This window comes from Dipodomys spectabilis, unplaced genomic scaffold (genome assembly GCF_019054845.1).
Source record: "Dipodomys spectabilis isolate Male_0828 unplaced genomic scaffold, ASM1905484v1 ptg000061l, whole genome shotgun sequence".
NCBI classification, from domain to species: Eukaryota; Metazoa; Chordata; class Mammalia; order Rodentia; family Heteromyidae; genus Dipodomys; species Dipodomys spectabilis.
This window is the reverse complement of record NW_024870738.1, coordinates 35,854-47,856: the sequence shown is the minus strand read 5'-3', so window position 1 is coordinate 47,856 and position 12,003 is coordinate 35,854.

Genomic DNA, 12,003 nt, shown 5'->3' with positions numbered 1-12,003 from the left:
AAGGCCCAGAGTTCAGAGTTCAGCTCCTGAGTTCAAAGCCCTGAGTTCAAAGGTCAGGTCCTGAGTTCAAGGCCCAGAGTTCAAAGGTCAGGCCCTAAGTGCAAAGTTCAGGCCCTGAGTTCAAAGTTCAGGCCCAGAGTTCCAAGGTCAGGTCCTGAGTTCAAGACCCAGAGGTCAAGGCTCAGGTCCTGAGTTCCAGGCCCAGGCCTCTCCCTGCTGCGCGCATTGGTGTTCCCAGCTGTCCTTCAGACCTTTTGGACCAATGAGAGCGCGTGCTGCGTCCCTGAGCCCGCCCCCCTTTCCTGCTGCTGCCCTTCCTGCGCTCATTGGTTCTCCCTGCTGTCTATCAGGCTCCTCTGGGCCAATGAGAGCGCGCGCTGCATCCCTGAGCCCTCCCCTGTGCGTCCTGAGGCCTCCCGCCTCCCTCTGCTGCGCGCATTGGTTCCTCCTGCTGTCAATCAACCTCCTCTCGACCCATAAAGGTCTACAATGCTCCCAGCGCTTCTCCCCGCCTCCCTGCTGCGCTCCTTCCTTTCTCCTGCTGTCAGTCAACCTCCTCTCGACCAATCACCGCCCGAGCTGCCTCCCAGCGCTTCTCCCCGCCTCCCCGCGGCTCTTATTGACCTCTCCTGCTGCCCATCAACCTCCTCTCGACCAATCAGCGCCCGAGCTGCATCTCCTTTGATGTTCAGCGCACAGATCACCACAAGGTAGCCATGGAGAGCTTAGTTTCCCACAATGCTCAGTGTCCATCTGGGTCTGATGCCTGCAGGGCTGCGACGTGGGGAACCCTAGAGCTCGCGGCCCACGTTTCACTGAGGGTGAGTTTCCGCTGCGCTCTCCCACCTGCGCACGACGGCGCCTGGGAGCTCACTTCCCACAATGCCCCGCGGACGCGAGAACGCCCTGCCTGCCCATCTCCGTGGGCGGGGCCTGAAGAGCTTTTCCCACAATGCACTGCGGGTGGCTCTGTGTCATATTTGCATATGCAGAAGTTCCAGGCCCAGATCCTGAACTCAAGTGCCTGAGTTCAAAGTTCAGGTCCTGAGTTCAAGGCCCAGAGTTCAAAGGTCAGTTTCGGAGTTCAATGCCCAGAGTTCAAAGGTCAGGTCCTGAGTTCAAGGCCCAGAGTTCAAAGGTCAGGTCCTGAGTTCAAGGCCCTGAGTTCAAAGTGCTGGTCGTGAGTTCAAGGCCCAGAGTTCAAAGGTCAGGCCCTAAGTTCAAAAGTCAGGTTCTGAGTTCAAGGCCCAGAGTTCAAAGGTCAGGTTCGGCGTTCAAGGCCCAGAGTTCAAAGTTCCGGCCCTAAGTTCAAAAGTCAGGTCCTGAGTTCAAGGCCCAGAGTTCAAAGGTCAGGTCATGAGTTCAAGGCAATGAGTTCAAAGGTCAGGTCCTGAATTCAAAGGTCAGATCCTGAGTTCAAGGCAATGAGCTCAAAGTTCATCTCCTGAGTTCAAGGCCCAGAGTTCAAAGTTCAGGTTCTGAGTTCAAGGCCCAGAGTTCAAAGGTCAGATCCTAAATTCAAGGCCCTGAGTTCAAAGTTCAGGTCCTGAGTTCAAGGCCCAGAGTTCCAAGGTCAGGCTGTGAGTTCAAGGCCCTGAGTTAAAGGTCAGGCTCTGAGTTCAAGGCAATGAGTTCAAAGTTCAGGTTGTGAGTTCAAAGTCCAGAGTTCAAAGTTCAGGTACTGAGTTCAAGGCCAAGAGTTCAAAGGTCATGTCCTGAGTTCAAGGCCCTGAGTTCAAAGTTCCAGGCCCAGAGTTCAAAGGTCAGGTACTGAGTTCAAGGATCTGAGTTCAAAGTTCAGGTCCTGAGTTCTAAGCCCTGAGTTCAAAGGTCAGGCTGTGAGTTCAAGGCCCTGAGTTAAAGGTCAGGCTCTGAGTTCAAGGCAATGAGTTCAAAGTTCAGGTTGTGAGTTCAAAGTCCAGAGTTCAAAGTTCAGGTACTGAGTTCAAGGCCAAGAGTTCAAAGGTCATGTCCTGAGTTCAAGGCCCTGAGTTCAAAGTTCCAGGCCCAGAGTTCAAAGGTCAGGTACTGAGTTCAAGGATCTGAGTTCAAAGTTCAGGTCCTGAGTTTTAAGCCCTGAGTTCAAAGGTCAGGCTGTGAGTTCAAGGCCCTGAGTTCAAAGTTCATCTCCTGAGTTCAAGGCCCAGAGTTCAAAGTTCAGGTTCTGAGTTCAAGGCCCAGAGTTCAAAGGTCAGATCCTAAATTCAAGGCCCTGAGTTCAAAGTTCAGGTTCTGAGTTCAAGGCCCAGAGTTCAGAGTTCAGCTCCTGAGTTCAAAGCCCTGAGTTCAAAGGTCAGGTCCTGAATTCAAGGCAATGAGTTCAAAGGTCAGGTCCTGAGTTCAAGGCCCTGAGTTCATAGTTCAGGCCCTGAGTTCAAAGTTCAGGCCCTGAGTTCAACCCTAGGCTTAAGGTCAAGGCTCAGGTCCTGAGTTCAAGGCCCAGGCCTCTCCCTGCTGCGCGCATTGGTGTTCCCAGCTGTCCTTCAGACCTTTTGGACCAATGAGAACTCGTGCTGCGTCCCTGGGCCCTCCCCTGTGCGTCCTGAGGCCTCCTGACTCCCCTGCTGCGCTCATTGGTTCTCCCTGCTGTCTATCAGGCTCCTCTGGGCCAATGAGAGCTCGCTCTGCGTCCCTGAGCCCTCCTTCCTCTCCCTGCTGCGCTCATTGGTTGTCCCTGCTGTCTATCAGGCTCCTGTGGACCAATGAGAACTCGTGCTGCGTCCCTGGGCCCTCCCCTGTGCGTCCTGAGGCCTCCTGCCTCCCCTGCTGCGCTCATTGGTTACCTCTGGTGTCCTTCAGGCCCCTGTGGGCCAATGAGAATTCGTGCTGCGTCCCTGAGCCCTCCTTCCTCTCCCTGCTGCGCTCATTGGTTACCTCTGGTGTCCTTCAGGCCCCTGTGGGCCAATGAGAGCGCGGGCTGCGTCCCTGAGGCCTCCTTCCTGTCTCTGCTGCGCTCATTGGTTCTCCTTGGTGTCTATCAGGCCCCTCTGAGCCAATGAGAACTCGTGCTGCGTCCCTGAGCCCGCCTGCCTCTGTCTGCTGCGGTCATTGGTTCCCTCTGCTGCCCCTGGTGCACGCTGGGAACTGAGCACGCTCAGGGAATTCCCCCATGGAGTCGCCATGGATGCTGGGAGGCCGCGCCTGCGCCTCTCCATCGGGTGCGATGGAAGAACCGTCCCACGATGCCATTCTGGCGGCTGTGTGTGGCATTTGCATATGCAGGAGTTCCAGGCCCAGGTCCTGAAGTCAAGTCGATGAGTTCCAAGGTCAGGTCCTGAGTTCAATGCCTAGAGTTCAAAGTTTAAATCTTAAATTCTAGTCTTTGAGTTCAAAGGCCAGGCCCTGAATTCAAACCTGAAAAGCTTTTCCCACAATCCTCCGTGGGTGGCTGTGTGCCATATCTGCATATGCAAAAGAGGAGGATGCAGAGCCAACCCTTCCCACAATCCTCAGCGCACACACATTACCCCAGGTTAGCATTGGAGAGCTTATTTTTCCCACCATTCCCAGCGCACAGCAGGGTCTGATGCCCACACAGCTGCACGGGGCGGCACCCTAGAGCTCACGTCCCACGTTTCACTGAGGGTGAGTTTCCGCTGCGCTCTCCCACCTGCGCGCGATGGTGCCTGGGAGCTCATTTCCCACAATGCCCAGAATTGGATGCTGGGAGGCCGTGCCCGGCCATCTCCACGTGGTGAGAGTGAAGAACCATTCCCACAATGCCCTGCTGGCAGCTGTGTATTAATTTGCATATGCAGAAGCTCCAGGTCCAGATGCTTAGACTCCAGGTCCTGAGTTGAAAAGGTCAGGTCCAAACTTCAGGACCCTGAGTTCAAAGGTCAGTTCAAAGCCTAGAGTTCAAAGTTCAAACCCTAAGTTCAAGTCCTGGAGTTCAAAAGCTAAGTCCTGAATTCAAACCTGAAGAATTTTCCCACAATCCTCTGTGGGTCGCTGTGTGCCACATTTGCATATGCAAAAGAGGAGAATACAGAGAAAACCCTTCCCACAATCCCTAGCACACACATTACCACAGGTTAGAAATTGAAAGGTTATTTTTCCCACCATGCCCAGCGCACAGCCATGTATGACGCCCACACAGCTGCACGGGGCGGCACCCTAGAGCTCGCGGCCCACGTTTCACTGAGGGTGAGTTTCCGCTGCGCTCTCCCACCTGCGCGCGATGGTGCCTGGGAGCTCACTTCCCACAATGCCCCGTGGATGCGAGAACGCCCTGCCTGCCCATCTCCGTGGGCGGGGCCTGAGGAGCTTTTCCCACCATGCACTGCGGGTGGCTGTGTGTTGCATTTGCATATGCAGAATTTCCAGGCCCAGATCCTGAACTGAAGCGACTGAGTTCAAAGGTCAGGTCCTGAGTTCAAGGCCCAGAGTTCAAAGTTCAGGACCTGAGTTCAAGGCCCAGAGTTCAAAGGTCAGGCTCTAAGTTCAAGGCCCTGAGTTAAAGGTCAGGTCCTGAGTTCAAGGCAATGAGTTCAAAGTTCAGGTTGTGAGTTCAAAGTCCAGAGTTCAAAGGTCAGGTCCTGAGTTCAAGGCCCTGAGTTCAAAGGTCAGGTCCTGAGTTCAAGGCCCTGAGTTCAAAGTTCAGGACCTGAGTTCAAGGCCCAGAGTTCAAAGGTCAGGCTCTAAGTTCAAGGCCCTGAGTTAAAGGTCATGTCCTGAGTTCAAGGCCCTAAGTTCAAAGGCCAGGTTCTGAGTTCAAAGCTCTGAGTTCAAAGGTCAGGCTCTAAATTCAAAAGTCAGGTTCTGAGTTCAAGGCGCAGAGTTCAAAGGTCAGGTTCTGAGTTCAAGGCCCTGAGTTCAAAGTTCAAGTCCTGAGTTCAAGGCCCAGAGTTAAAGGTTAGGTCCTGAGTTCAAGGTCCTGGGTTCAAAGGTCAGGTCCTGAGTTCAAGGCCCAGAGTTCAAAGGTCAGGTCCTGAGTTCAAGGCCCTGAGTTCAAAGTTTAGGCCCTGAGTTCAAAGTTCAGGTCCTGAGTTCCAGGCCCAGAGTTCAAAGGTCAGGTCCTGAGGTGAAAGGTCTGGTTCTGAGTTCAAAGCCCTGAGTTAAAAGGTCAGGCCCTAAGTTGAAAGGCCAGGTTCTGAGTTCCAGGCAATGAGTTCAAAGTTCAGGCCCTAAGTTCAAAAGTCAGGTTCTGAGTTCAAGGCCCAGAGTTCAAAGGTCAGGACCTGAGTTCAAGGCCCTGAGTTCAAAGTTCAGGTCCTGAGTTCAAGGCCCTGAGTTCAAAGTTCAGGCCCTAAGTTCAAAGGTCAGGTCCTGAGTTCAAGGCCCAGAGTTCAAAGGTCAGGTCCTGAGTTCAAAGATCTAGGTTCAAAGTTCAGGTCCTGAGTTCAAGGCCCAGAGTTCAAAGGTCAGGTCCTGAGTTCAAGGCCCAGAGTTGAAAGGTCAGGCCCTAAGTTCCAAAGTCAGGTCAGGTTCTGAGTTCAAGGCCCTGAGTTCAAAGGTCAGGTCCTGAGTTCAAGGCCCTTAGTTCAAAGGTCAGGCTCTAAGTTCAAAAGTCAGGTTCTGAGTTCAAGGCCCAGAATTCAAAGGTCAGGTCCTGAGTTCAAGGCCCTGAGTTCAAAGTTCAGGCCCTAAGTTTAAAAGTCAGGTTCTGAGTTGAAGGCGCTGAGCTCGAAGTTCAGGTCCTGAGTTCAAGGCCCAGAGTTCAAAGGTCAGGCCCTAAGTTCAAAGTTCAGGCCCAGAGTTCCAAGGTCAGGTCCTGAGTTCAAGACCCAGAGGTCAAGGCTCAGGTCCTGAGTTCAAGGCCCAGGCCTCTCCCTGCTGCGCGCATTGGTGTTCCCAGCTGTCCTTCAGACCTTTTGGACCAATGAGAGCGCGGGCTGCGTCCCTGAGCCCGCCCCCCTTTCCTGCTGCTGCCCCTCCTGCGCTCATTGGTTCTCCGTGCTGTCTATCAGGCTCCTGTGGGCCAATGAGAGCTCGCGCTGCGTCCCTAAGACCTCCTTCCTCTCCCTGCTGCGCTCATTGGTTCTTCTTGCGGTCTATCAGGCTCCTGTGGACCAATGAGAGCTCGCGCTGCGTCCCTGGGCCCTCCCCTGTGCGTCCTGAGGCCTCCCGCCTCCCCTGCTGCGCTCATTGGTTCTCCCTGCTGTCTATCAGGCTCCTCTGGGCCAATGAGAACTCGCGATGCGTCCCTGAGCCCTCCTGCCTCCCCTGCTGCGCTCATTGGTTCTCCCTGCTGTCTATCAGGCTCCTCTGGGCCAATGAGAGCTCGCGCTGCGTCCCTGAGCCCTCCTTCCTCTCCCTGCTGCGCTCATTGGTTCTCCCTGCTGTCTATCAGGCTCCTCTGGGCCAATGAGAGCTCGCGCTGCGTCCCTGAGCCCTCCTTTCTCTCTCTGCTGCGCTCATTGGTTACCTCTGGTGTCCTTCAGGCCCCTATGGGCCAATGAGAGCTTGCGCTGCGTCCCTGAGCCCTCCTTCCTCTCCCTGCTGCGCTCATTGGTTCTCCTTGGTGTCTATCAGGCCCCTCTGAGCCAATGAGAACTCGTGCTGCGTCCCTGAGCCCGCCTGCCTCTGTCTGCTGCGGTCATTGGTTCCCTCTGCTGCCCCTGGTGCACGCTGGGAACTGAGCACGCTCAGGGAATTCCCCCATGGAGTCGCCATGGATGCTGGGAGGCCGCGCCTGCGCCTCTCCATCGGGTGCGATGGAAGAACCGTCCCACGATGCCATTCTGGCGGCTGTGTGTTGCATTTGCATATGCAGGAGTTCCAGGCCCAGGTCCTGAACTCAAGTCGATGAGTTCCAAGGTCAGGACCTGAGTTCAAGGCCCTGAGTTCAAAGTTTAAATCTCAAATTCCAGTCTTTGAGTTCAAAGGCCAGCCCCTGAATTCAAACCTGAAAAGCTTTTCCCACAATCCTCCGTGGGTGGCTGTGTGCCATATCTGCATATGCAAAAGAGGAGGATGCAGAGTCAACCCTTCCCACAATCCTCAGCGCACACACATTACCACAGGTTAGCATTTGAGAGCTTATTGTTCCCACCATTCCCAGCGCACAGCAGGGTCTGATGCCCACACAGCTGCACGGGGCGGCACCCTAGAGCTCACGTCCCACGTTTCACTGAGGGTGAGTTTCCGCTGCGCTCTCCCACCTGCACGTGATGGTGCTTGGGAGCTCATTTCCCACAATGCCCAGAATTGGATGCTGGGAGGCCGTGCCCGGCCATCTCCACGTGGTGAGAGTGAAGAACCATTCCCACAATGCCCTGCTGGCAGCTCTGTATTAATTTGCATATGCAGAAGCTCCAGGTCCAGATGCTTAGACTCCAGGTCCTGAGTTGAAAAGGTCAGGTCCAAACTTCAGGACCCTGAGTTCAAAGGTCAGTTCAAAGCCTAGAGTTCAAAGTTCAAACCCTAAGTTTAAGTCCTTGAATTCAAAAGCTAAGTCCTGAATACAAATTCTTCCCACAATCCTCTGTGGGGGGCTGTGTGCCACATTTGCATATGCAAAAGAGGAGAATACAGAGAAAACCCTTCCCACAATCCCTGGCACACACATGACCACAGGTTAGCAAATGAAAGGTTATTTTTCCCACCATGCCCAGCACACAGCCAGGTATGACGCCCACACAGCTGCACGGGGCGGCACCCTAGAGCTCGCGGCCCACGTTTCACTGAGGGTGAGTTTCCGCTGCGCTCTCCCACCTGCGCGCGATGGTGCCTGGGAGCTCACTTCCCACAATGCCCAGCGGACGCGAGAACGCCCTGCCTGCCCATCTCCGTGGGCGGGGCCTGAAGAGCTTTTCCCACAATGCACTGCGGGTGGCTCTGTGCTATATTTGCATATGCAGAATTTCCAGGCCCAGATCCTGAGTTCAATGCCCAGAGTTCAAAGGTCAGGTCCTGAGCTCAATGCCCAGAGTTCAAAGGTCAGGTCCTGAGGTCAAGGCCCTGACTTCAAAGGTCAGGTCCTGAGCTCAATGCCCAGAGTTCAAAGGTCAGGTCCTGAGGTCAAGGCCCTGAGTTCAAAGGTCAGGCTGTGAGTTCAAGGCCCAGAGTTCAAAGGTCAGGCCCTAAGTTCAAGGCCCTGAGTTAAAGGTCAGGTCCTGAGTTCAAGGCCCTGAGTTAAAGGTCAGGTCCTGAGTTCAAGGCAATGAGTTCAAAGTTCAGGTTGTGAGTTCAAAATCCAGAGTTCAAAGTTCAGGTACTGAGTTCAAGGCCCTGAGTTCAAAGGTCAGGTCCTGAGTTCCAGGCCCTGAGTTCAAAGTTCCAGGCCCAGATTTCAAAGATCAGGTCCTGAGTTCAAGGATCTGAGTTCAAAGTTCAGGTCCTGAGTTTTAAGACCTGAGTTCAAAGGTCAGGCTGTGAGATCAAGGCCCTGAGTTCAAAGTTCAGGTCATGAGTTCAAGGCCCAGAGTTCAAAGTTCAGGTCCTGAGTTCAAGGTCCTGGGTTCAAAGGTCAGGTCCTGAGTTGAAAGGTCAGGTTCTGAGTTGAAGGCGCTGAGTTCAAAGTTCAGGTCCTGGGTTCAAGGCCCAGAGTTCAAAGGTCAGGCCCTAAGTTCAAAGTTCAGGCCCTGAGTTCAAAGTTCAGGCCCAGAGTTCCAAGGTCAGGCCCTGAGTTCAACCCTAGGCTTAAGTTCAAGGCTCAGGTCCTGAGTTCAAGGCCCAGGCCTCTCCCTGCTGCGCGCATTGGTGTTCCCAGCTGTCCTTCAGACCTTTTGGACCAATGAGAGCGCGGGCTGCGTCCCTGAGCCCGCCCCCCTTTCCTGCTGCTGCCCTTCCTGCGCTCAGTGGTTCTCCCTGCTGTCTATCAGCCTCCTGTGGGCCAATGAGAGCTCGCGCTGCGTCCCTAAGACCTCCTTCCTCTCCCTGCTGCGCTCATTGGTTCTTCTTGCTGTCTATCAGGCTCCTGTGGACCAATGAGAACTCGTGCTGCGTCCCTGGGCCCTCCCCTGTGCGTCCTGAGGCCTCCTGCCTCCCCTGCTGCGCTCATTGGTTCTCCCTGCTGTCTATCAGGCTCCTCTGGGCCAATGAGAGCTCGCGCTGCGTCCCTGAGCCCTCCTGCCTCCCCTGCTGCGCTCATTGGTTCTCCCTGCTCTCTATCAGGCTCCTCTGGGCCAATGAGAGCGCGGGCTGCGTCCCTAAGACCTCCTTCCTCTCCCTGCTGCGCTCATTGGTTCTTCTTGCTGTCTATCAGGCTCCTGTGGACCAATGAGAACACGTGCTGCGTCCCTGGGCCCTCCCCTGTGCGTCCTGAGGCCTCCTGCCTCCCCTGCTGCACTCATTGGTTCTCCCTGCTGTCTATCAGGATCCTCTGGGCCAATGAGAGCTCGCGATGCGTCCCTGAGCCCTCCTTTCTCTCTCTGCTGCGCTCATTGGTTCTCCCTGCTGTCTATCAGACCCCTGTGGGCCAATGAGAGGGCGCGCTGCGTCCCTGAGCCCTCCCCTGTGCGTCCTGAGGCCTCCAGCCTCCCTCTGCTGCGCGCATTGGTTCCTCCTGCTGTCAATCAACCTCCTCTCGACCCATAAACGTCCGCAATGCCTCCCAGCGCTTCTCCCCGCCTCCCTGCTGCGCTCCTTCCTTTCTCCTGCTGTCAGTCAACCTCCTCTCAACCAATCACCGCCCGCGCTGCCTCCCAGCGCTTCTCCCCGCCTCCCCACAGCTCTTATTGACCTCTCCTGCTGTCCATCAACCTTCTCTCGACCAATCAGTGCCGAGCTGCGTTTCCTTCGATGCTCAGCGCACAGATCACCACAAGGTACCCATGGAGAGCTTATTTCCCACAATGCTCAGCGTCCATCTGGGTCTGATGCCTGCAGGGCTGCGACGGGTGGAACCCTAGAGCTCACGGCCCACGTTTCACTGAGGGTGAGTTTCCGCTGCGCTCTCCCACCTGCGCGCGATGGTGCCTGGGAGCTCACTTCCCACAATGCCCCGCGGATGCGAGAACGCCCTGCCTGCCCATCTCCGTGGGCGGGGCCTGAAGAGCTTTTCCCACAATGCACTGCGGGTGGCTCTGTGTTGCATTTGCATATGCAGAATTTCCAGGCCCAGATCCTGAACTCAAGCGCCTGAGTTCAAAGGTCAGGTCCTGAAGACAAGGTCCTGACTTCAAAGGTCAGGTCCTGAGTTCAAGGCCCAGAGTTCAAAGGTCAGGCCCTAAGTTCAAAGGTCAGGTCCTGAGTTCAAAGATCTAGGTTCAAAGTTCAGGTCATGAGTTCAAGGCCCACAGTTCAAAGGTCAGGTCCTGAGTTCAAGGCCCTGAGTTCAAAGTGCAGGTCCTGACTTCAAGGCCCTGAGTTCAAAGGTCAGGTCCTAAGTTCAAAGGTCAGGTCCTGAGTTCAAAGATCTAGGTTCAAAGTTCAGGTCCTGAGTTCAAGGCCCTGAGTTCAAAGGTCAGTTTCGGAGTTCAATGCCCAGACTTCAAAGGTCAGGTCCTGAGTTCAAGGCCCAGAGTTCAAAGGTCAGGCCCTAAGTTCAAAGGTCAGGTCCTGAGTTCAAAGATCTAGGATCAAAGTTCAGGTCATGAGTTCAAGGCCCAGAGTTCAAAGGTCAGGTCCTGAGTTCAAGGCCCGGAGTTCAAAGGTCAGGTCCTGAGTTCAAGGCCCAGAGTTCAAAGGTCAGGTCCAGAGTTCAAGGCAATGAGTTCAAAGTTCAGACCTTGAGTTCAACCCTAGCCTTAAGGTCAAGGCTCAGGTCCTGAGCCCGCCCCCATTCCTGCTGCTGCCCTTCCTGCGCTCATTGGTTCTCCCTGCTGTCTATCACCCTCCTCTGGACCAATGAGAGCTCGCGCTGCGTCCCTGAGCCCTCCTTCCTCTCCCTGCTGCGCTCATTGGTTCTCCTTGGTGTCTATCAGGCCCCTCTGAGCCAATAAGAACTCGTGCTGTGTCCCTGAGCCCGCCTGCCTCTGTCTGCTGCGGTCATTGGTTCCCTCTGCTGCCCCTGGTGCACGCTGGGAACTGAGCACGCTCAGGGAATTCCCCCATGGAGTCGCCATGGATGCTGGGAGGCCGCGCCTGCGCCTCTCCATCGGGTGCGATGGAAGAACCGTCCCACGATGCCGTTCTGGCGGCTGTGTGTTGCATTTGCATATGCAGGAGTTCCAGGCCCAGGTCCTGAACTCAAGTCGATGAGTTCCAAGGTCAGGTCCTGAGTTCCAGGCCCAGGCCTCTCCCTGCTCCGCGCATTGGTGTTCCCAGCTGTCCTTCAGACCTTTTGGACCAATGAGAGCGCGTGCTGAGTCCCTGAGCCCGCCCCCCTTTCCTGCTGCTGCCCTTCCTGCGCTCAGTGGTTCTCCCTGCTGTCCGTCAGGCCCCTGTGGGCCAATGAGAGCGCGCGCTGCGTCCCTGGGCCCTCCCCTGTGCGTCCTGAGGCCTCCCGCCTCCCTCTGCTGCGCGCATTGGTTCCTCCTGCTGTCAATCAACCTCCTCTCGACCCATAAACGTCTACAATGCTCCCAGCGCTTCTCCCCGCCTCCCCGCTGCGCTCCTCCCTTTCTCCTGCTGTCAGTCAACCTCGTCTCCACCAATCACCGCCCGAGCTGCCTCCCAGCGCTTCTCCCCCCCCTCCCCGCGGCCTTTCTTGACCTCTCCTGCTGTCCATCAACCTTCTCTCGACCAATCAGCGCCCGAGCTGCGTCTCCTTCGACGCTCAGCGCACAGATCACCACAAGGTAGCCATGGAGAGCTTAGTTTCCCACAATGCTCAGCGTCCATCTGGGTCTGATGCCTGCAGGGCTGTGACGTGGGGAACCCTAGAGCTCGCGGCCCACGTTTCACTGAGGGTGAGTTTCCGCTGCGCTCTCCCACCTGCACGCGATGGTGCCTGGGAGCTCATTTCCCACAATGCCCAGAATTGGATGCTGGGAGGCCGTGCCCGGCCATCTCCACGTGGTGAGAGTGAAGAACCATTCCCACAATGCCCTGCTGGCAGCTCTGTATTAATTTGCATATGCAGAAGCTCCAGGTCCAGATGCTTAGACTCCAGGTCCTGAGTTGAAAAGGTCAGGTCCAAACTTCAGGACCCTGAGTTCAAAGGTCAGTTCAAAGCCT